The sequence below is a fragment of the Erpetoichthys calabaricus genome, chromosome 3, assembly GCF_900747795.2.
Source record: "Erpetoichthys calabaricus chromosome 3, fErpCal1.3, whole genome shotgun sequence".
NCBI classification, from domain to species: domain Eukaryota; kingdom Metazoa; phylum Chordata; class Cladistia; order Polypteriformes; family Polypteridae; genus Erpetoichthys; species Erpetoichthys calabaricus.
The window spans coordinates 309,909,033-309,933,296 of NC_041396.2; the positions used below are offsets into that span (position 1 = coordinate 309,909,033).

At 40.4% G+C, this 24,264-nt stretch overlaps 1 long non-coding RNA gene across 2 annotated transcripts in view; it reads right to left on the bottom strand.

Annotated features, from left to right (window-relative positions):
* Nucleotides 1–2,306: 2,306 nt before the first annotated feature.
* The window catches only part of LOC127527263 (uncharacterized), a 188,079-nt gene continuing 166,121 nt past the window's right edge, over nucleotides 2,307–24,264 (bottom strand). Inside the window, exon 3 of one of the 2 annotated variants that reach the window (XR_007934554.1) lies at nucleotides 2,307–2,396. This is a non-coding gene — a long non-coding RNA (uncharacterized LOC127527263). The remainder of the gene's footprint in view (nucleotides 2,397–24,264) is intronic. The other variant, XR_007934553.1, reaches the window with a different exon arrangement.

The following is a 24,264-nucleotide window of genomic DNA, read 5'->3' on the forward strand; positions in this document are numbered from 1 at the left end:
AAATAAAAGTGCACAGTACAAAACCTTTGTCACCAACAGAGTCACAGTGATAAGGCAACACTCTCAGCCCTCACAATGGAGGTATAGCACATCTGCTCTAAATCCAGCGGAGCAGGCATCAAGAGGATCGGCTATAGAAAGCTTCATCAAAAGTAAGGCTTGGATTCACAGCACACATTTCCTACTACAGCCGGAACACAAATGACCAAAGAGACCGGATGAAGTGGACTTGCCTTTTGATGTTGACCTGGAAATCAAAGGATGTGCAGTAAGTTCAAGTGCCGAAGAAAAAACTGAATCAGTAAAGGGACTCATAGACTGACCTACATTGCTAGCACAGTTGTGTCAGAAATAATCGATCCCACGAGCCAATTCAGCTATCAGAAAGATTATTTCAAAGTGTACTCCACGCAGAAGATAGGCGAGCAAAAGATGGCAGATTTACCAGAGGATCGTCTAATCCCTGACCATCCACGGAGTCGATTATTTTGTAACCCTTACAAGTAAAAAGGGTGAAGCTGAGTGAAGAGGTATGGAGTCATTTTCACTTGCCTAACAACTGTACTGAGCTGTACATTTAGAAATTGTGTATAGTTTGGACACTGATTCTTGTATCAATGCCAGACGCAGATTTATTTTAAGAAGAGGGAAAGTTAAAATCATGCGCTCAGATAATGGAAAAAACTTTATCATGGGGTGGAAAGGGAGCTATGAGAAGCAGCTTAAAATCTTGGCCAAGAAAAAATTTGCAATGCCATGGTGGAGACAGAAATTGAATAGATTTTTAATCTACCGATGGCGTCCCACCAAGGTGGAGTGTGGGAAAGACAAATCAGAAGGTCCTAAACTCAGTACTTAACCAACAAAGTCTAGATGACATCATACAATGATGTGTGAGGCAGAATCCATCCTAAACAAAAGACCCCTCACAAAGGGGTCAGATGACCCGAATGACCTGGAGGCACTGACACCCTAACACCTGCTATTACTTAAGACACAGCCCAGCCTTCCTCCAGGACTCTTCTCCAAAAAATGACCAGTATATCCAAAGATGTTGGAAATAAGTACAATACCTCTCTGACTTGTTTTGGAAAAGATGGGCTAAAGAGTATCTACCAATACTTCAAGAATGTCAAAAATGGCTCACACCAAGAAGAAAAATGTGAAGCAGGTGACATTGTTCTCATTGCAGATGAATCAGCACCCCGTAACTCCTGGGTAATGGGATGAGTCGCCAGGACAGTGCCAGACACTAAAGGGGCAGTCAGAGGAGTTTGTGTGCACACTGGACAGACCTGTGAACAAACTGCCTGCTCCAAGAAACAGCAATTAATTGAAATGATTAATCTTACATTTTGCCTGCTTAATTTGCTTAATTGTGTTTTTGTTTTTACTGTAGACTTTAAGTTTACTTTTAAGCCCAAATTTATGTTTAAAGTTTCCTAAGTTTGGTTCAAGTCCATTAAATAGTTAAGACTCTTACTTAAGTAATGTTAAAGTAATTGATTTTTGCCCTTTGCATAAACAATTGGGGGCTGGATGTGTAAGAGCTATTTGTTAGTTATTTAAGTCACATTAAATGTTTGCCTAAATATTAGTGCATAGTCTATGGAGGTTCTTATAACCCCCACAAGTTGAATTGAATTAGAATATTTGAACTCTTTCTCGCCTCTCTGACTACAGATTAGCCTCAGTTAGTGATCTGCCCTGCCGTGTGTAAGGCATGGAGTAACTGTAATCCTTTGAACAACTTGAAGAACAATATAAAACATAATAAAATCACTATACACTGCGTCATATTTGATGTTTTTATATTTAATGCTGTTCTTGTAGGTTGCAACGCTACGAAGATAAATTCCTCATCCACATTAGTGCACCTGGCAAATAAAGAGAATTCTCTGAAGGGAGACGCTTTCAACAACTTCATCAGTGCAACAAATTATTTAACCTGCAACTCGTCAGCCTGTGGTTAGGGGAAAGGAAGAGACGTCAGGGGAACAAATAAATTAAAGCTGAGTGCAAAGTGGAGAAACCTGAGACGAGAAAACCTGACACCAGAGAGCAAAGTCAAGGAATTTAACCACAAAATGACTTCAGTTGTGTGTATTCATATAATGGCATTTCACCTGAACAGACATCACAATCAGGAAATACGACGCACTGAATCAAATTTAGGATCTGAGTGGACAGTCACAGCATTGTTTGGGATCAGTGACACAACTTGACACAAAGAACTTTCACGTGTTTGAAATCAACATGCTGAGGTTTATCTAAACACACAGATATCAAACATCAGGTCTTTGTTAATAATCACTTAAATACTCTTGTGTTCAGATCCTCACTAAAGCATTCATTACAAAGAAATAAAATATCAAAACACATGAATGAGCTCACACCTCTGTATTGTGTCATTAGATTTTCTTACCAAGATAGCTGAACACTTTCTGTATATGAAGTAGTAGGAGCCAATGTGCTCTACAACAACCCTGCAGCCATTTGAAAAACGAAAAAGAAAGAAAGTCTGAACAATTTGTGTTGTGCCAATAAAAAGGAATAAATGTGAACTTACGCAATATTTATGTAAGCATAAATAAAAGGAATGAAATTATTAATGTCCAAAATCAGAATGTTCAGTCAATAGTCAAAGCTTTTTTTGATAATAATAAAATACAACAAAGAATTAATTAAAGCATCAAGACATTAACTTAAAAATGATAAATTCTAATTGGCTTTTCCTATTCAGTAATTTTACAAAACTAAATGCGTCATCATTTCATTGATTTTCTATTTGTGTTTTTCTTCCATCCATTGTCAAACCCCATGTTTCAAATAAACATTGAGTCCGAGTTTGTCCTGGCAGCACAGGGCACTGGGCAGAAACCCACCATTGTGCCAGGAGCACATCAGATGGGCTTTCGAAAACAACAACAACAGTTATTTCTGTACCACATTTTCCTACAGATGGTGCAGCTCAAACTGCTTTACGAGATGAAAAAAGAAAAGTTAAGATTAGGCAATACTACGTAACAAAGAATAAATTAAGATCTGAAGGCCGGGACGATGGAAAAAACAAAACAAAACAAAAAAAAAACAAAATCTGCAGGAGTTCCAAGGTCAAGAGACCACCCAGACCCCACTGGGCATTCTACCCAATCTCAATCAGTCCTCATGATTTTCAGGCTTCACTTGGAAGAATTTCATATTGATGGTCCTGGGGACCTCTGGACCTTCAATCCATCAACGTAGGGACAGCATGTTGCCCTGATCAGGTGGTGGTGGTGGCACAGATCGCCACCACAGAAAAATGGAAAAAGAACAGCAGAGAAACTAGGGGTGAGTACGGATTGTGGAGCCTTGATAAGAATGATAATTCAATGCCTTTACAGAATATCAGGGTTACACTAAAATATAGCTATGACAAAGCCATGTTAAAGTAATGAGTTTTTAGCAGTTTTTTAAAATGCTCCACCATATTAGTCTGGTCAGCTATTCCAGATTTTAGGTGCATAACAGCAGAAGGTCAACTCACCACTTCTTTTAAGTTTAGTTCTTGGAATTCTAAGCAGTTCACACTGGAAGGACTGGGGGAGGGAGCGTATCCAGAGCATTACCTCCCCCGGGGTTCTAGGTGGCAGCCCCCCTGGTTTGTGGTGGTGCCTTGAACTCCCGCAGGGCTCCATGGAGTTGGAGTTGGATACAGCCGTGTTGGGAACTGCGGGTGCCGCCAGGGGGTGCTGCAGCTACTGCTGAAGTGCACCAAGACGCCTGCCAAACACTAACTCAAAGGGACTCAAGCCGGTGGAAGCCTGGGGGGATTCCCAAATCGCGAACATGAGGAAAAGCAACACAGAGTCCCAGGATGTTGGGTCATCGTGAGTCAGGCCATTTGTCTGAGGATGGCAAACAGTGGTGCACAGCTTTTTAATGGCAATGCCATCACATAACTGTTTCATTAATTAAAGGGCGTACCCTGGTCAATTTAAATTTTGCGCGGAATGCCAATACGAGTAAAGATTTCACTCAGAGCCTTTGCTAAAGAGGAGAAGTAGGCTTTCCAGAGAACGGCGACTTCAGGATACTGCATCGCATAATCAACCGGTACTAGAATATACTGATAACCATTCTTACTCTTGGGAAAAGGGCCAACAATATCCAACCTAACCTGCTGAAAGGGAACGTCTAAAATAGGCATCAGAGAAAGAGGAGCCCTAGGAGGTCTGTGAATAGAGACTACCTGATAGTCAGGGCAAGACTTACAGAACTGTTCAACATCCCTGCCATTATTCAATCCAATAAAACCGCTTCAAGATGCAGCCTTTAATTTTCTCAGTTCCGAGGTGACCGCCCAAGATGTGTGTGTTGGCCATCTTCAAGACTTGTTCTCTACTGTCAGCTGGGACAACCATCTGTTCAATCAGACTGCCCCCTACATGATCGAACATCACCTGATAAAGGAAGAGGCTTTTAACAAGGAAGTGCGGCGTCTTGAAACCTGGGCCCTTAAACTCCTTATAATAGGAGTCACTGGCAGCATAAACTTGTTTAAGCACAAACTGCAAGGAGGTGTCAGCCCACTACAAGCGCGCAATATATGTTTTGGGGGGCTGGCGTTCCAGAAAATCCAAAGAGTCTGCCCCATTCTCACTGGAGAGATCCAGTTCAATTTCCAAGTCGGTTCCCTGACCAACCCTGTCGTTCACCAGCCCCTCCCCTTCCTCCAAAGTGGCAGGAAGCATTGGCGCTGGTGCTCTGAAGTCAGCCAAGACCCGAGGAAAGAAGGCATTTCTCCTCCCTAGCAGCAAGGGTCAAGGACAGGAATTGGATATGGCAGTCCAGACTCTAAAGTTTCATACCATATACTTAATAATAATAATAATTCTTTACATTTATATAGTGCTTTTTTCATTTAAAGCGCTCTCCACACAGGGAGGACCCAGGAAGCGAACCCACACAATCTCCTTACTGTAAAGCAGCAGCACTACTGCTGTGCCACCTGTGAGGATACTTCAGAAGAAGTAACACAGTCTCATATTCCTTAACATCACCATGAACACATGCCAGAGGCGGGAGTCTCCTGCAGACAGTCACGTCTGATCACACAGAGGTCACTACCCGAGTCCAGTAATGCAGGGATCTCCTGGCAGGCTAATGCAACAGACACCCTGAAACCGTCTTTCTTCAGAGACTTACAGGGGACCTGAGAGCAACACACCACAGCTAGGCTGACCTCCATGGACTGAGCAGGGGAGATGCAACATTCCTTAGCCAGATTTTCCACAGCATATACAAACAAATAAATAAATAAACGTATATTGTGCAGATATTTCAAAATATTTCAAAATGAACTTAAAGAATATGTTGGGAGAAAGCACTGAATTGCCTGATAGCAGTGGGCAGAAAAGACTCCCAGAGGTATATCTTAGCATCCGGTGGTAAAATGAAGCAGTGACTAAAGTTTCTCCAATACAGCGCCTCCTGGACTTTTCATCCAATTTTGCTACCATCCTCTTTTCCACAACAGCTTCCAATGTGTCCAGGGTTTTGCAGGATGTTTTTCTTGATAAGTTTCTTCAGCCAGGCTTCTTTTGAGTTCAAGTTGCTGCCCCAGGAGTCTGCAGTGTAGAACAATAATACTCATAAAGATCAAAACAACAACCACACAGATTTATTTTGAATTTTCCTAAATTTTTTTCTAAAATAGTGAAAATAAGAACACTTCTCAAAAGGGAGTTGTGCAGGATCGAACTCATGACCTTCTGTTTCCCAGTCAGCGACTGATACTGTTGCACCATGGAAACAGTGATAGCTAATGAGTGTCAATGTCACACACTAAGGTGGCTTTTTTTGGCGGTGGCTTTTTTTTTGTACTTTTTGTGAAAGTGTTTCTTTGATATTTGGACTTCAGGCTTCATACATTATATAGTTTATGCCTACATTTTGTCATTTGCTACTAGAATATATAACACGTTTCTGTTTTAACAATATGTTTACACAGATTACTGTAGAAATGCAACACATATGAAATGCGTGTGTTCCAAATAACAATCTATTATTTCCACTCTAAAACTTCACTTCACTCCCAGATAATCAATCAAGGCATGAGCTGGGAAAAGTTCATTTACGTTCTAAGTCGTTGGGGGGATGGAATAGCCGGCTGCTGGCAGCATGTCTTTATCAGTACATTTAGATGACAAAAGACGCTGGCGGAGAGGTGAGAAAGGTTTTAAGAAGCGATTTAAGGTGGGCCGGATATACGAGTTTTTTCGTAGGCTCTGGTAATTCTAGTGTTATAAGGGCCTTGTCAATGTGCCAATAATTTAGAAAGGGAACTAGGAACGAGTACCATTACATGATCACCCGGGACAAATTCCCGAATGGTGGTGTTTCTATTATAATAACGAGACTGCGCTGCATGAGCTATTTCCAAATTTTCTTTTAGAATGGGTCTAATTTTGTCCAATCTTTCGTGTAATTGGGCGATATATTCTAATATATTTGCAGTAAGAAGGACCTCTTCTTCCCACCCTTCTTTTAACATATTCAATAGCCCACGGGGTTGTCTTCCATACAGCAATTCAAAAGGAGAAAAATCTGTACAGGCCTGTGGGACTTCCCGATAGGCAAACAATATGAGGGGGAGTAACTGATCCCAGTTTCTCCCATCCTCGTTAACTACTTTTCATAACATCTGCTTCAAAGTCTGATTAAATTGTTCTACCAATCCGTCTGTTTGTGGATGATAGACCGATGTTTTCAGATGTTTTATTTTAAGTAATTTAGCCACCTCCTTGAACGTTTCCGAAGTGAAGAGAGTCCCTTGATCCGTAAGAACCTCTTTGGGGATCCCTACACAAGTAAATAGCTGTACTAATTCCCGTGCGATGTTTTTTGAGGTAGCTGAGCACAGGGGAGCCACTTCTGGAAATCGAGTGGCATAATCCACTAAAACTAATATATATTTATGACCTCTCAACGAGGGTTCTAAAGGTCCTATGAGGTCGATGCTTACTCGTTCAAAGGGAATATCAATAAGGGGAAGAGGGACGAGAGGAGCATGGTCCCTCCTAGGAATCTGTTGAAGTTGGCATTCTGGACATAAAGCACAAAATTGTCTGACCTCCTCATTTATCCCTGGCCAATAAAATCAGAGTTTAATTCTCTCCAGTGTTTTTTCGGAGCCCAGATGGGCTCCCAGAAGGTGGACATTCGGTAGTTCACATACTTGTCACTGATAAGTATGTGGTACTAGAAGCAATGTCCTCGCTTTACCCCTGTATCCTGCCACTCAATACAAGAGTTCATTTTTTATTAAAAAGAAAGGCATTTGTGGAATGGGATCTACGGACGTGTGTCCATTAACTGACACTATTGCATTCCTAGCAAATTTTAAGGAATCGTCATTCCATTGTTCTCCTTTAAAGGAAGACGGGGTAATTAAGAATTGGGAAGATGAGTTCTGAGTAATTGTTGGAGGGAATGACGCTGATCACAACAATATTCTGTCATCGTTTAACTCAGTTGCAATTGCCATTAATTTTACTGAATCAGCCTGCAATCTAGGAGTTATCTTTGACTCCAGCATGTCATTTAAAGCGCATATTACAAAGTTGTCCAAATCATTATTGTTTTTTCCATCTTAAAAATGTAGGGAAATTAAGGCACTTTCTGAATAAACAGGATTCTGAGAAATTAATTCATGCATTTATTTCTAGTAGGATTGACTACTGCAATGCGGTGTTCACTGGATGTTCAAACTGTTCTTTATACAGTCTCCAGTTAATCCAAAATGCTGCTGCAAGAATTATTACAAGAACAAGAAAATACAAGCACATAACTCCAGTTCTTAAATCCTCAGTTAAGTTAAAACGCTGCCCCATGTTTGAGTCCGGCTGGGCACCGACAGTAAAATGACTTCAGTTCACAGACAGGCAATGCACGCTTATCATCACACCTGCTGTGTCCTGTCTGTTTTATTAAACATGAGCTGTTGGCCGTACAGAAGAAATAAGTAAAGTTGAGACAGCCTGCCGATGCCAATATGTACCAAATATAAACTGAATATAAAAATCACAGCAGGCCTTTCACTGGACATTACAGGTCAGACTCTAAAAACTAACAGCAGTGCTGAAGATCACAAAGAACAGTAGCTTGGGCCGCACTGCGGACTGTCTGTGTGTGTCATGGTAGTCTGTTATTTGTTTAAAAACACACAATGAGGATTAAAGAGTCCCCTGGGGTTCATTAGGTAGAAAAGAATGTTTGACAGCAATGAGATGGCAGAGCGGCAGAGTCCAGATTGCAGGCACAACAGTCTTTAGCATGTTTATGGGTAAACATGGCATTGCTGATGGAAATAAAAAGGAATTAAAGAAGTCAAAGATTGATTACTATCTCGTATCTTGATATAAATTAATTTTTGAAACAGAAGTCTATGTATGTCTTTATATTTTGTTCAGGTTAAGATTGCTGGCTGAGTTTCTTGCTGCCCCATGTTAGGCCGGGCATAGACTGTAAAATGACTTCATTTCACAGACAGGCAATGCATGCTTATCATCACACCTGCTGTGTTGCGTCTCTTTTATTAAACACAAGCTGTTGGCCATACAGCAGGTGAGGGGACGCTGGCACACGCATGTTGTTGCCGCTCCTCCCTGTTAACAACACTTTTTGCAAAATTCGCCTTAATTCTACACTTTCTTACGCTTGTTTTATTTCTTTTATTTTACGTATAGTTCGTGGATACAGCTGACTCGAATTGTATGGATTTGGCTTAATATTTACAGATTTTATGGACTCTACTTTGACTGGGAACAGCTGAGTCTGTGGATCACGGGATGAGAACCTACGAACATTTCTTTATACCTGGCAATCTAGGACCTCGGGATGATCTGTCTCCATGATTATATTAAATTTGCTTTGCTGATCTGCTCCCGTTTCTTCTTACAGTACTCTACGACTGGGAACTGATCAGATGTTCATATTAATCTGGCTTTTGGCTCCGGGGCAATCACGCCTGAAACTACCAAGCGTTACTGTTTGTGGCTGTGTATTGGAACCTCCAAATCCTGCTACCTCCTCCTACTACGCTACCTACGCTACCACACCCGCGTGTCCTACCGGTTCCGCTGTGCTGTGCTGCTTCTCCACTGTTATTCAGATAAGTATTGCCCAGTATCATGCTAAAATACTCTCATGACAAACTCCTTCTTATTAAACAGTTTGTCCAGAGCAAATGGTCTGACTGGAACATCGTAAAGGACGCCGGTATTTTGTAGCTCCCGAAATATATACATCGCGGGTCAGGTCACCGCCACCGCCGGGCTGTGAATGAAAAGACCACCGGCAGCATTTGCTCAGGAATACGCCGTTCTTGCCATGACTCTGGAAATAGAATTGTCAGTGTGCCAAATTTGCATTATGTGGAAATAAACCCTGATTGCGGCTCTGTGCAGAAAGAAGCCTCATTATGTAATATTGCACTGTTTAACTCGATGTCTCTTAACGGCAAAGTATTGGTGCTGTCAGAACTCATCACTGACACCAAACGTGATATTCTGTGTTTAACGGAGACTTGGCAAAAACCAAACAAATTTGCGTCTCTCACAGAGGCGACTCCAATTGGTTTCACTTTCTACACAGAGCCTCGCAGCTCAAGACAAGGCGGTGGGCTTGCAGTAATTATCAGAGCAGACTTAAACATCAACCGAATCCCAATTGACTGTCCATTGTCTTTTGAGTGCCTGGCTCTTAAACTAATAACGAAATCAGTTCCTGTCTCACTCATTGTTCTTTATCGTCCCCCAAAATACAACGCATCCTTCTTATCCGATCTGATTGAACTTTTGACCCACCTAAGCTCTTGCTCTCAGAGAATTATCCTTCTTGGTGATTTCAACATCCATATTGACACCCCCACATCTAAACTGAGAAATGAATTCCTATCCTTACTGGACTGTTTTGATGTTGATTTTCCCACCCACTCTGGTGGTCTTATACTGGACCTGATCTGCACTTCTGGACTATCTGTTGCCAACATTTACAGCACTGATTTGGGACTCTCTGACCATAAAGCAGTATTTTTCACTGTTTCATTACCTCTCCCTCCTCTTATCTGTAAAAGACAAATTTCTTACAGAAACCTTAAAAATATCTGTCCCTCTATCCTTTCTGGATCCATTTCTGATCTTTTACTGTCTGCACCTATTCCACCAACACTAGATAGTCTTGTTGACCACTATAACTCAGCCCTTCATTCAGCATTAGATAAAACAGCTCCTTTAAAACATAAGGAGGTTTCCTTTAAACGTTCCGCTCCTTGGTATAACTCAGAATTGCGATCTATGAAAGCAGCTGGCCAACGCCTTGAGAGAATGTCACATAAGACTGGCCTCACCGTACACATCCAGGCTTTCTCTGACCACCAAAGAGCTTACAGAGAAGCACTAACTTTTGCCAAGAACACCTATTATGGCAAAATAATAGAAAGTGGCCACAATAACCCAAGGGTTTTATTCTCTGTAGTTAATAAACTACTCAAACCCACATCTGGTCCAATTACCTCTTCTACTGAAGTCTGTGAGGAATTCCTCCACTTTTTCCATAACAAAATTAAAGATCTAAATAATTCAACCAACATAAATACATCATCTGTTTATATCTCTCCCTGTTTTCCCACTCTATCCAGCTCCTTCTCTAAGTTCTCACCAGTCACTTCTGCGTTTGTTAATAACCTGCTTTGTAAGATGAGGCTGACTACTTGTGTACTGGACCCCATCCCCAGCACATTACTTAAATCCTGCCTTCATGCCATAATCCCGACTGTTACAACAATAATAAACTCATCCCTTGACACTGGCTCTGTGCCGCTCACTTTTAAAATCACTTCTGTAACCCCAATGTTAAAAAAGTCTGGCCTTGATGCTGACAATCTTAACAATTTCCGGCCTATTTTCCACTTACCTTTCCTGTCAAAAGTTCTTGAGCGTGTTGTAGCTTCCCAACTCACCAATTACTTAACCTCTAATAATTTGATGGAACCCTTTCAGTCTGTTTCAGGGCGCGGCACAGCTGTGAAACTGCTCTGCTACGGGTAACCAATGATTTGCTTATGGCAGCAGACTCTGGACAAACCAGCATATTAATTCTGTTAGACCTCAGTGCAGCATTTGACACTCCGGTCAGACATCACATTCTACTGTAGAGAATGGAGAACATGCTGGGTATCTTTGGCACTGCCCTCCAGTGGTTCAAGTCCTATCTGACTGATAGGCAAGAGTTTGTTAGTCTTGGCAACAGCAGATCCAGCTCAGTGCCAGTCACACAAGGAGCTCCTCAGGGCTCTGTCCTCGGCCCTCTGCTTTTCTGTATTTATATGCTTCCCATTGGCCATATTATACATAGCTATGGACTCTGTTATCATTTTTATGCAGATGATACTCAAGTCTACTTCAGTGTTAAAAGTGGAACTTCATCAGAGCTTTCTCAGCTCACAACCTGCCTTAGTGAAATTAAAACCTGGATGGAGCAGAACTCTCTAAAATTAAATTGCAATAAAACTGAACTCCTGCAAATTGGGACTAAAGCACAACTTAATAAAATGAGCTCCTTCCCAGTCCATCTTGGCGGTGATCTCATCAGACCTGCCTCTACTGTAAAAAATCTTGGTGTCATTTTTGATTCCTCCCTCTCTTATTCCACTCACATAAATCACATTAAGAAACTTTCTTACTTTCACCTCCGTAACATATCCCGTGTTTGCTCCTTCCTCTCCTTCTCTAATGCTGAGAAACTTGTCCCTGCTTTTATCACATCCCGCATCGATTATTGTAATTCCCAACTGGCAGGTGCCCCTTCTAATCTTATATCACAGCTCCAGCTTATTCAAAACTCAGCTGTAAGAGTCCTTACTCAAACCAGCAGCAGCGAGCGCATCACACCCATCCTGCTCCGTCTTCACTGGCTCCCTGTGTCTTACAGAATCAAATATAAAATCCTACTAATAACCTACAAAGCTTTAAATAACCTCGCGCCAAACTACATCAGTGACCTTCTCCATCACTATGTGCCTGCCCGCACACTAAGGTCCTCCGATTCTGGCCATCTTGTTGTGCCCTTCACTAATCTACACTCCATGGGTGACAGCAGGGCCTTCAGCTGTATAGCGCCCAGACTCTGGAATGACCTACCGAAATTAATCAGGTCAGCTGACTCCATGAATTCTTTTAAAAAACAACTCAAAACTCATCTGTTCAGTTTGTCTTTTAGCTCTACTTGACTTTATTACCCTTCTGTCAGTTTACTTCTCTGTCAAGATGCTCATGTAACTCGTATGTGTGTGTGTGACACCATCAATTATGGTGTCTGTTTTTTTTCAGAATTCACTGTCTTAATCTTCTTTATTTATTTATCTGCTTTGTACAATGGTATATACTGTATATGCTGCTGTTCTTTATTATATTTTGTAAGTGCCTTGAGCATGGGAAAGGCGCTAAATAAATAAAATGTATTATTATTATTATTATTATTATTTTTATACAGAATGAATGAGTAAAGTTGAGGCAGCACGCTGATGACAATATGTACCAAATATATACTGAATATAAAAATCACAGGAGCTCTTTCACTGGTCATTAGAGGTCAGACTGTAAAAACTAACAGTAAGATCACAGTAAGATCACAAATAACAGCAGCTTTGGCCGCAGTGCTGACTGTCTGTGTGTGTTGTTGGTAGCCTGTTATTTTTTAAAAACACACAAAGATGAGTAACGAGTCCCCTGGGGCTCATTAGGAGTGAAAAACAATGTTTGACAATAATGAGATGTCAGAGAGGCTTCTATAATCCCTTTAGAGACTGTTTAAATATCACCTGCAGATGCCTGCGGTCAGGTACAGCAGTCTTTACATGTCTGTGGGCAAACGTGGCATTGCTGAGGTAAATAGAAATGGAATTTAAGAAGCCAAAGATTGGTTACTGCTTTCCTAATAATAATGCATCTTGCTATAAATTAATTCATGAAACGGAAGTCTATGTTTTTTTTTATATTTTCTCTGTTGTTTTGATCTCAGTCACTATCTGTGGAAACCTTCTTGTCATCATTTCTATCTCTCATTTCTTGCAGCTTCACACGCCGACTAATTTTCTGATCCTTTCACTTGCAGCGGCTGATTTCTTGATGGGTTTGTTAGTGATGCCCATTTCTTTAATTGTACAAATAGAAACCTGCTGGTATTTTGGGGCGACTTACTGTTATGTTTATCAGGTACTTGCTAACTTGTTCAGTGTAGTCATTGTTACTCATTTGATGTTAATATCTGTTGATCGTTACATTGCTGTTTGTAATCCATTCTTTTACAGCTCAAAAGTAACTGTGAATGTCACAAAGGTCAGTATTGTAGTGATGTGGTTGTATTCATTAATATTTACATTCCTTTTTGTATATTTTAGTTATATTGACACAGGGGGATGTGAACAAGTATGTGCATTTTATGGATTTGAATATTCATCTTATGTTTTTTTAATATTTATTTTTATTATCCCATATTTAGTAATGATATGTTCTTATACAAGAATATTTATAGTTGCCAAAAGACATTCTAAAGCCATTAAATGTTTGATTGAAAAGACGCAGTCGGTGGAGAGCAGCAATTCAAACACACCTAAAGCATCTGAAACAAAAGCAGCAAAGACCCTCGGACTGGTGGTATGCGTCTTTATGATCTGCTGGTTACCTCTCACTTTGTTTGATTTTTGTGTCTATGATTATACATTTTTCTTGGAAGAAATAAGGAACGTCTTAGTACTGCTCAGTGAGGTGACCTTTGGAGTTAATCCAATTCTTTATGCTTTTTTTTATCCCTGGTTCAGAAAAGCACTTAAAATAATAGTAAGTTTTAAAATATTTTGCCCTGCATCTTCAGTAATTCATTTATTGTAAGTTTTAAAACTTGATGACAGTGCACAGTCATATTCAGTACTAACAATTTGTATTTATTTATGTTGTATATTTTGCATTCTGTGTATTAATAATAAGCACTGAGCAGCTTCTTCCAGTTCTAGAAGTGTCATCCATTTTCTTAACTGACTCCTGTATGCCAGTTTTACGTTTGGTTGTTGGTGTGGCATCAGGGCAGGAGCTCATCAAAGATGGGATGTCACTGTAGGCCAGTCCAAGAGTCACTTGTGTGCTCACCTGCTGTCACTCCCACTGTCCACTAAAGTGACTTTCATATAAGTGATGTGGGGGATGAAACCTAAAGATGTCAAAACAGAGAAAACCTCAAATCCTCCCAGACGCAGCAATGACACCCTGAGTGCAGATCCTTCGACTTGTGACATTGTGACAAAAGTCATTCTGGCCAGGCATACAATACAGTATGTCAAAAGATGTGCAGGTCAGTTTACTAAAAATGCTTTTCAAATGCAACAATTTTCATTATATAAATTTGTATGTCATTTATTTGCTTCTATTGTTAAGACTCAGACAATGCGTAGATGAATAAAACAGTAAACTGTGAGACGTAAAGAGAAATGGCAGTGAGTGAGCGGTGAGCAGCCTGTGTGACAGCAGACAAGTGTACTCCATGGCCGGCCAGATGTATTTGAAGATGAAGATATCTGTAAACGTTAATTCAGTTTGCCATCTCACTCATGGATTGTCAGTTCCTTCATCTGTTATTGGTGGGCCAGGTCCACTCATACAAACATTGTATTTAAAATCTAAATTGTAATCTAATCTGTAAAGCACTAATTCTTGACGAGTATCTTGTTTCTTGCTGCATTTTATTGTTCAAATGACATTCTTGATGGCTTATTTAGATGCCATACTACATTCTCGTACGCACTTTTATTCTGCGTACTAAAGTGTCAGCAGGCACTTTTCGTGGCATTACACGTATTTTTTGAGCATGCCCTCTGCACTCTACTTGTGACTTTACGTTGTAGGAAGAAAGTAAATAAATAAAGGTAAATCGCGTCATAAAATGATTTCTTCAAAACGTTACATATATTTGTCTCTTTCTTTTTTTAAAATGTTCGTTGATCACCGCCAGCATGTTGTAGCACACAGCAACTGGCCACCTGCATGTTCTTGCACGCACTGAATAAGAGACAAATATATGTGACATTTTGAAGAAATCATTTTATGACGCGAATAGTACCAATCAGAAAACATCGTCGCAGTAATGCCATATTATTTAAAAACGAACAGCGTCAGATCGGGTTTGCATTTATGCTGGCGCTACTACTTAGAGTCAGAACAGGAGCTTATTCACATGCAGGTGGCCAGTTGCTGTGTCTGTAGACCTATAAATATCTGGGAGTGCAGCTGGATGATAAATTAGACTGGACTGCCAATACTGATGCGCTGTGCAAGAAAGGACAAAGCCGGTTATACTTCCTTAGAAGGCTGGCTTCCTTCAACATCTGCAATAAGATGCTGCAGATGTTCTATCAAACAGTTGTGGCGAGCGCCCTCTTCTACGCGGTGGTGTGCTGGGGAGGCAGCATTAAGAGGAAAGACGCCTCACGCCTGGACAAACTGGTGAGGAAGGCAGGCTCTATTGTTGGCATGGAGCTGGACAGTTTAACATCTGTGGCAGAGCGAAGGGCGCTCAGCAGGCTCCTATCAATTATGGAGAATCCACTGCATCCACTAAATAATGTCATCTCCACAGACAGATTGAGGAGATCGTTCCTCCCCCAAACTATGCGACTCTTTAATTCCACCAGGGGGGGTAAACGTTAATATTTAACATTATACATAGTTATTGTCTGTTTTTTTCACCTGTATTATTATCATTCTTTAATTTAATATTATTTATTGTATCAGTATGCTGCTGCTGAAGAATGTGAATTTCCCATTGGGATTAATAAAGTATCTATCTATCTATCTATCTATCTATCTATCTATCTATCTATCTATCTATCTATCTATCTATCTATCTATCTATCTATCTATCTATCTATCTATCTATCTATCTATCTATCAGACACTTTAGTACACAAGCAATGGTACAAGAATGCAGTTAGACTTTTTTTGGAGGCACATACACCTTCCAGATCTAAACACTAGCGTGTAGAGTCGCTTGCGTTGTACATCGGAGCATTGCTTTCGAATGTTATTTACCTATTTACCTTTATTTATTTACTTACTTCTTACAGCGTAAAGTCACAAGTAAAATGCAGAGCTTCCCATATACATATTCAAAGTACAGCGAAGGCAAAAGTGCGATGTGCATTCCTGCACAAGGGTCGTCACGATCTGAGTTTACCTCTGTTATAGTACATCTATGTGAAAACAGCAGTGTCAAATGGGGGGGGGGGGTGTTTGGGCTCGTGAACGCGGCTGAGATAATAATAAAACTGAATAATAAAAAAAAACAAAGCTAACCTTTACAAGTATCATATATTACACCGGCTGTTACAGACTGAAATCAAATGTATGTTTTTATTCTAAAATGGTAAGAATAAGAGCAGCTCACTTCTCAAAACGGAGTTGTGCGGGATCGAACTCGTGACTTTTTGATTCCCAGTCAGCAGCTGATACTATTGCGCCACGGTGGTAGTCATTTCAAATGCATGTCAATGTCATGTGCTAAGGCGGCTTTTTTTCCTGCAGTTATATTTTTGAATAAAAGTGCATTTGTTCTGTTATATTTGTACCTTTTGTGAAAGTGTTTCTTTGATATTTGGACTTCAGGCTTCATACGTTATATAGTTTATGCCTACATTTTGTCATTTACTACTACAATATGAAAAACATTTCTGTTTTAAAAATGTGTTTACACACATTACTGTAGAAAAGGAACAGACATGAAATGCGTGTGTTCCAAATAACGTTATATTATTTCCACTCTAAAACTCCACTTCACTCCCAGATAATCAATCAAGGCATGAGCTGGGAGAAGTTCGTGCACGTTCTAAGTCGGTGGGGGGATGGAATAGCCGGCTGTTTTCAGCTTGTGTTTATCAGCACATTTAGAAGACAAAAGACGCTGGCGGAGAGGTGCGAACAGATTTAAGAAGCGATTTAAGGTTGGACAGATCTGTGAGTTTTTTCGTAGGCTCTGGTAATTCTAGTGTTAACGTATGCGTTCAACCCCAGGGTGCCACACATGTCCCTGTTGGGCACCAGATTGTCATGTCCTGGAATTCCAAATGTACCAAAATGATAATTTTTTCTATAAGTTCCTCAAGACCATCGGGACACAGGGCTCAAGACATGAAATGTTTCTAAGTCCCCCCCAAGAGCAGAGGGTCATAGAGAGAGTAGAGTGCCAAAATGTTTAAGTGCCTGCAATGCACTGTAACCCTTTGGAGGGGCTTTCCCCACGGTGCCATGGTGCAATGGGTGCAAATGGAGTGTCAAGGAAAAGTGCATTTACCCCTCAATGCAACCCACCCCTCGCTGGGTGTCTATCCCCTATGGTTTTTCTAACCCTAATCCTCTAAAAGCTTGAAGTCCATGTATGGCCCCAAAGGCAGGGTGGGGTTGGGTGAAGTGAGGCAGGGTGATTTGGGATTAAGCGCCATGGAGTGCAGGGCTCTTGTGATAAGTGGTTCATGGAGCATTGCAAATTTTAAATAAGTAATCTATGACCCGTGAAGAGCAGGGTCCAGTCTGGGACAGGTGTGCACTTGTATACTCCGCTCCATGGATTGTTGGGGTGCCTGGCTTACCGTGTATACATGTGATGTCTCATTCAAGTACCCAGTTAGGCAAGGCAGTATAAGAGGAGCCTGCGCGGCAGGCGGGGGGATGGCAGTTGTGGGGATGGTTGGGGTGAGAAAAAAGAACAGAAATAGAAAAGAGGCTGAGAAGAATTTTTAGGGAAGCATCGGGGCTCATGTTTGAGCAGGAAAAGGTCTGTCTCTGGATTTTATTTTCACCTCATTTTATTGGAGCATTTATTGACTTGGTTTTAACTGTCACACATTCTCAGTAGTTTTTATGGATTATTTATTTATTTTTTGAAGAACATTTGGCTGCACTGCACTTTGTTTCTTTGATTGTTAATTTGATGGATTGTAATAAAAACATTTAACACTTTATGCACTTACCCCTTGCTGCATGTTTGTGTCCTCATTTGTCTGGCTCATCTCAGTTATGACTTTTGATGGTTGTGGGTTCAAAATACTCCCAAGTGGAACAGGGAGCATGGAGCTAACCTGCACCGTCACAGTCCTACCCCCATACAGTTCCCACTCCTCAGCTGGTTTCTGACTCCCAGGTTCTCCTAAGCCTAGCACCCTCCAGTTTTTGGGGACATTTTTGCCCCTGTTGCCAGGGTTGGGTGGTGCAAGTGTGGGGTGCACAGAGTGCCCGACCAAACATTCAAGGCAACGCGCCCCTTGGAATGAACCCTAACATTCACAGTTTCCTTAACCTTAGCCCAACCCTTCAAGGGTGTTTTTGACCTCGAGGATGGTGTGGAAGGGGGTCCAAGTGAGGTATCAAATAACATGGCTTGGTGCCCTCTACCAGACACATCCCTCACTGGGACTCTAACCTGAACTGTTTTCCTGTACTTCAGCTGAATCTGAACTGATCCTTAACCCCTGGTCGGCTGAAGCAGGTTTCAACCTGACCCTAACCCACACCTCACCTGGGTGCTACTCTTTTCCTTCTTCCAACCATAACACTAGCCGTATACTGGGGGGGCAAACCCCCTTACCCCCATGACGCAAATCCCTAGGCCCTGTGTTGGGTTGGGAGTCTTGAAAGCTAAAAAATGGCTTATAAAAGCCCTAGCCATAGACACAAAAATGTTCAAAATGTCAAAGGCCCCTCGCCAGGAGTCTCCTGTCACGTTAACAAAAGGCCAAAATAATGACAATGTCCATGTAAACCGTTTGGCCATTTAGGCAAAAGTAGCAAAAGTGTGGGAAAATCCAGATATATGACCCTTCTCCCTGGGCGGAGGGCACTGGAAATACTAATGGTACAGTGAAAGCCCCCTCAAACAGAGTAGCCAGTGGCAGTCAAATACTCCAGCTGTTTGACCCTCAGTCTAAGGGGCTCTGCCATTAGATATCGGGATAAAATCCTTGCACCCATTATCAGACCCTATGCTGGTTCCCCCTGGTGCACGACAATGCCAGGCCTCATGAGGTGAAAGTATATAGGCAGTTCCTGGAGGATGAAGGAATTGATCTCATTGACTGACCCCCATGCTCACTCGCCTGACCTCAATCCAATAGAACATCTCTGGGTGGGATATTATGTTTCGGTCCATCCGATGCCTCAGCCTGTCCAGTAGCTCAGTGATACCCTGGTCCAGACCTGGGAGGAGATCGCCCAGGACACCATCTCACTAGGAGCATGCCCCATACCCAGACTTTGTCTGGCATGCATGCAAGCACGTAGGGACCATACAAACTACTGAGTACAATTTGGAGTTGCTACATGTGAAATTTCAGCAAAATCGTCTAGCCTGCCTGCTACATCTTTTCTTCACTTTGATTTTCGGGGTGTCTTTGAATCCTTAGAATTCCGAGAGCAAAACTTAAAAGAAGTGGTGAGGTGGGCGACCTTCTGCTGTTATGCACCTAAAATCTGGAATAGCCTGCCAGTAGGAATTTGGCAGGCTGATACAGTGGAGCACTTTAAAAAACTGCTGAAAACATATTACTGTAACATGGCCTTCTCATAACTTCACTGTAATTTAATCCTGATACTCTGTATATCCAATTCATTATAATAACTATCCATGGTAGCTATTATTATTATTATATTTCAATTCAGCCCACTGTAACTTGATAATTTTCATTTCCATCAAACGATGTGACATCCTTTCATTCCTAACACATTACCCAGTCCCTATCAGCATAGATATTGAGCAGGATTTATTTTCCCATTGAGATCTGATGTGTTTTCAAAGTGTTCCTTTCATTTTTTTAACAGTTTATACTGTATATATATATATATATATATATATATATATATATATATATATATATATATATATATATATATAGTGGCTACCAAGGGGGGTACTAGCCACCTAAACTCAACACAGACAGACACCTGGCACACAAGACAGTTTTATTATACAGTGAAAACGCTTTCCAATCGTTCCACTCACAGCACAGTACTTTTTCTTCTTTCTTCTTCTCTCTCTCTTTCTCTCTCTCTCTGTCTTTCTCTCATTTACCTTCACTCCTTCTCCAGCGAGCTTCATCTCTCTTCCTCCCAGCTGTGGCTCCTCCAATAATGGCAGGCAGGCAGCTCCTTTTATGCTGGTACCTGGGAGCACTTCAGGTGGCTCATCAGCATTATCCGGAAGTACTCCCAGCTGCAGTGAAAACCCAAAGTAGTGCTTTGCGCTCCCCCAGTGGCCCCCATGGAACCCAACATGGCTGTGCCAAACTCCAACTCCTATCAAGCACTGAGGGAATCTGAAGTACTGCCATGTAGCCCTTCGGCGGATGCAACTTCTTGTGTACATCTGCTCCCTCAATCCTTCTTTTACAATGGCCTTCTGGCCAGGAATGGGCCCCGGCCGCCCATCACACTACTGTGTATAGAATTGAATAGTGTGTTTTAGTGTGCTGCTCAGAGCCCCTCTGACACCTGTGAGCTGAACCTGTGAAAGGACTGTGGTCTTAATAGAAACCAGTTACATGACAGCAGAAGGAATAGCTAATAAAATAATTCAAATGTTGGAACCATTTCAGATGGACCCAGAATGATGTGGAGGCTTTGGCTTTGACGGCGCGTCATTAATGTCTGGACACTAATGTCTGGTGGTATGCGCACTCCTTTGAAACGCACTTTTATGTACGCAACACTTTAGTGTATTTACACTGTCTTTCACACTGCATGAATTAAGCGTTTTCAACAGATGTCAACAATGTTTTTGAAACGACAAATGTTGTGCATTTGTGTATGACTAGGATAATTAGGCATACTCATTTTCTCAAGATACAGAAAGATCTTTATCCTAATCACGAACCCCTTGAACTTCAAAGGGGAGCTGACACACATTGGAGCTTTAAATCGGGTGCTGTGCACAAGATACTCTTCTGATGTCACTTTGGGAACCCTGACGTGGTTCCTGCTTCAATAAATCCAAACAAAGAAGTTCACATTTCTCCTTGTTGTGTTTTCAAGACTCTTGGAGTTGTCTGACTTTGCCAGAAAGCACCTGCAAAGTGCAACATTATTCAGTATTTGACTGTATTGACTTATTTAAAAATTGTTTGAAAACAATTTAAATGGTTTGCACCACCATGAACACAAAGAATTCAAATACTAACGGTAACAAATGAAATAACGGCAAATAATGAGATACAAAACCGGGAGATTTTATTGTACAACAAGTAAAATCTCCAAAGTCGGTTTGATTCAGTGGTATCCACTTTATCAGGTAAATCCACAAGAGTACTTTGCAATGACAACTTACACACCAAGGTTATTATAGATAATGAAAACTAAAATCAAAACTGAAACTGTTATTAAAAAAACATTTTCATAAACTGCAATAAAATAATTAACAAAACCGAAATGAAAAACTAAAAACTAAACGAAACTATTAAAGTAGCGGGAAAGACTAACTGAAATAAAATTATAATTTACTAAAATAATTTTAGTTTTAATTTTTGAATGAATATTCTTGCTGTTAGATTTTAACCCTTATAACTTTTAACTCTAAAACTGAAAGTCATCCACTATGAGCCGCCCGCACATATTCATCCAGTGAACGGCTGTTCTGATGGAAGGTGGGTGTTCACACAGCATTTGCTGTGACAGAGCGAGCTGAATACACGCGTAAAGCATGTGGAATAGATAGAAAACGACTTACATGCTGCCTTTCTTTGCACTTGTTGTATATCAAGATGTAATTCAAACCTGAAATCGGAATGTGCTGGTCAACAAAAACTTTACCTTATAGACAGAAAAATCATGGGTGAGTAGCGTTTCAGTTTATTTCTTAGGTGCCTGTTTTTTGTTGACAGTAATTCACCTGCCACTTCGCACACAAAGTATACGAGTATAGAGAAAATATAGCAATCATAAAAAAAACTCGACCTTGACATTTTGATGAATTTTGCCATTTTAGACCCCCTTCAGTCTGAAAATGCTGTTTTTTTGGAAAAAATGAATGTGTAAACAGGATAACTCAAAACACAACAAGATAGATGTAGGAATTTGGTACGTGGTTGTTACACCAAAATTGTAGATTTGTATTTGTATTTTGGCCAAATCCATCACGTGGAAGTGGTACTTTACCTGAACACATACTAGATTTTTTTTATTCATGCAGCTGCAGAGTCTCATTTATTCAACTTTACTTTTATAATAATTGTTTAGTATATTATTAATTTGATGTGATTTATTGTTGATGGTTCTTTAATGTACATAATATAATAATTGTCTTGCGGTTTACTCCTCAAATATCCATCCCCATATCTGAGTACACAAGAAAGTCGAGGGGAGACCACTCCCGATTTTTGAAAATAAAATGGCACTCTGATCGAGAGACTGACAAGGTCATCATACAAGATCAGCATATTGTTGCTGACCAATCCCCTTTGCTTTAAAAACATTGTTTAACAATGAAGCGATACAAACCTTGTCAAATTCCTCAGTTGGCAAAGTCTCTACTGAACTACAGGTAGCTAGGCGAAAAGAGTCTGCCAAGTGATGAAAAGCTAAACATACTAATGTGTTTTTGTATTTATGCTACATTCATTAATTTATCTATTTTAGTTAGTATACACATCTTAAAATTCCTGATATTATGAAAATAATCCAGTAGGATAATTATTTTTCAAAATAGCTGTTCCCATTTTTTCAATGTTTCTCTCTCTCTCAAAATAGATAGTTGAAATGTCATATTATTTTTGTTCTTAATATCAGCCATATCACACATATTGCATACCAGGGATTTTTCCTGCCTTGCATCCAAATCTGCTGGGGTAGGCTCCAGGTTTCCTGTGATTTTGCTCTGGATTAACAGGTTTAGATAATGTATATATTGTTCTTAATCTCAGATGCTGTCTCTGTCGTTTTGTGCCTGCTGTTACTCTGCTCATTATGGGTGTACTGTTCTTATGGTGGGCATTTCAAGTCTCACTGCCCCTAACCTTGACACTACATGCTTGTTTTTGTTTGTTTCCCTCAATACAGCTAGGTGGGGTCTGCACACTGAGTCAAGCCTAAACTGATGTTCTGCCTAACCCCCTTGATTTTCATGATCACACCTGTCAGAACACAGTAGATTCTGTTTTCTAATTTTTGATATCTTTTCGGGCCTGCAGGTGGCAAAATTCTGTCTATAAATTGCTTGTGCCTGAGATGGATTCAGAGATCAATATGGCTGGTAGAAAATAACAAAGCCCAGTGTTTGAGATTTTTGAGTGCAGTATTGAAGGCATTCATTATAAGCACATTGTCTGGGAGCAGCATATGTTGTGTGATGTAGACATTTAGAGTAAAAAACCCTCACACTTTAAAATTCACCTAAATTTAATTTCAAATTGGCCCATTCTGGGCAATAAAAGGAAAAGAAAAAAAGTGGCAACAGTCAGCGCAGATTTGTTCAACAGAAAATATTTTAAAAATTATAAAATTGTGTATAATTGTTCATTTTTAGTACCTGGTTTTGATTATGCTTGTTTTTATCAAGCAAAAACAAAAACCAAATAGTAAACTGTATGGTGTAGTAAGCTTCCACTAACATTAAACTCATATTATATCCAAACCCGTTAAGTGTACAGTTCTGTCTCATTGTGACACAAAAACTAAACTCCATAGTAGCTCTTTACCCGTACCATAATTAACTAAAACTAAAACTGAAACTAATATATAAAAAAAATAGAAATGTGTTTGTAAAATAAAAACTAAATTAAAACTAAAAATACACGATGAAGGAAAACTAAACTGAATTTCCAAGCAAGGCCAGAAAAAATATAGAAATAAAAAATAATATAAACAGGAAAAACTATAATAACCTTGTTACACACCCTTTGGTATCAAATAAACGAATCTAACAGTAGGGTTCAAGAAGATTCATACGGCCTCATGAAAACTCTTGAAAAGCTGAGAAGAAATTTCAGAAAACAACGAAGCAGAATGTGCCCTTCCTCTAAACAGTTTCTTCAGTCTTAGCCCCTCAGAGGCAGAATTATCTGTTTTCTTGCAAAACATAAGACGAGAGACAACAACAGATGGACAATGAAACTTTCACACGTGCACTGAGGACATTTTCCCAAACCTTCACGTCTTAATAAAGATTCTGTGTACAGTGCCACTCACAACATGC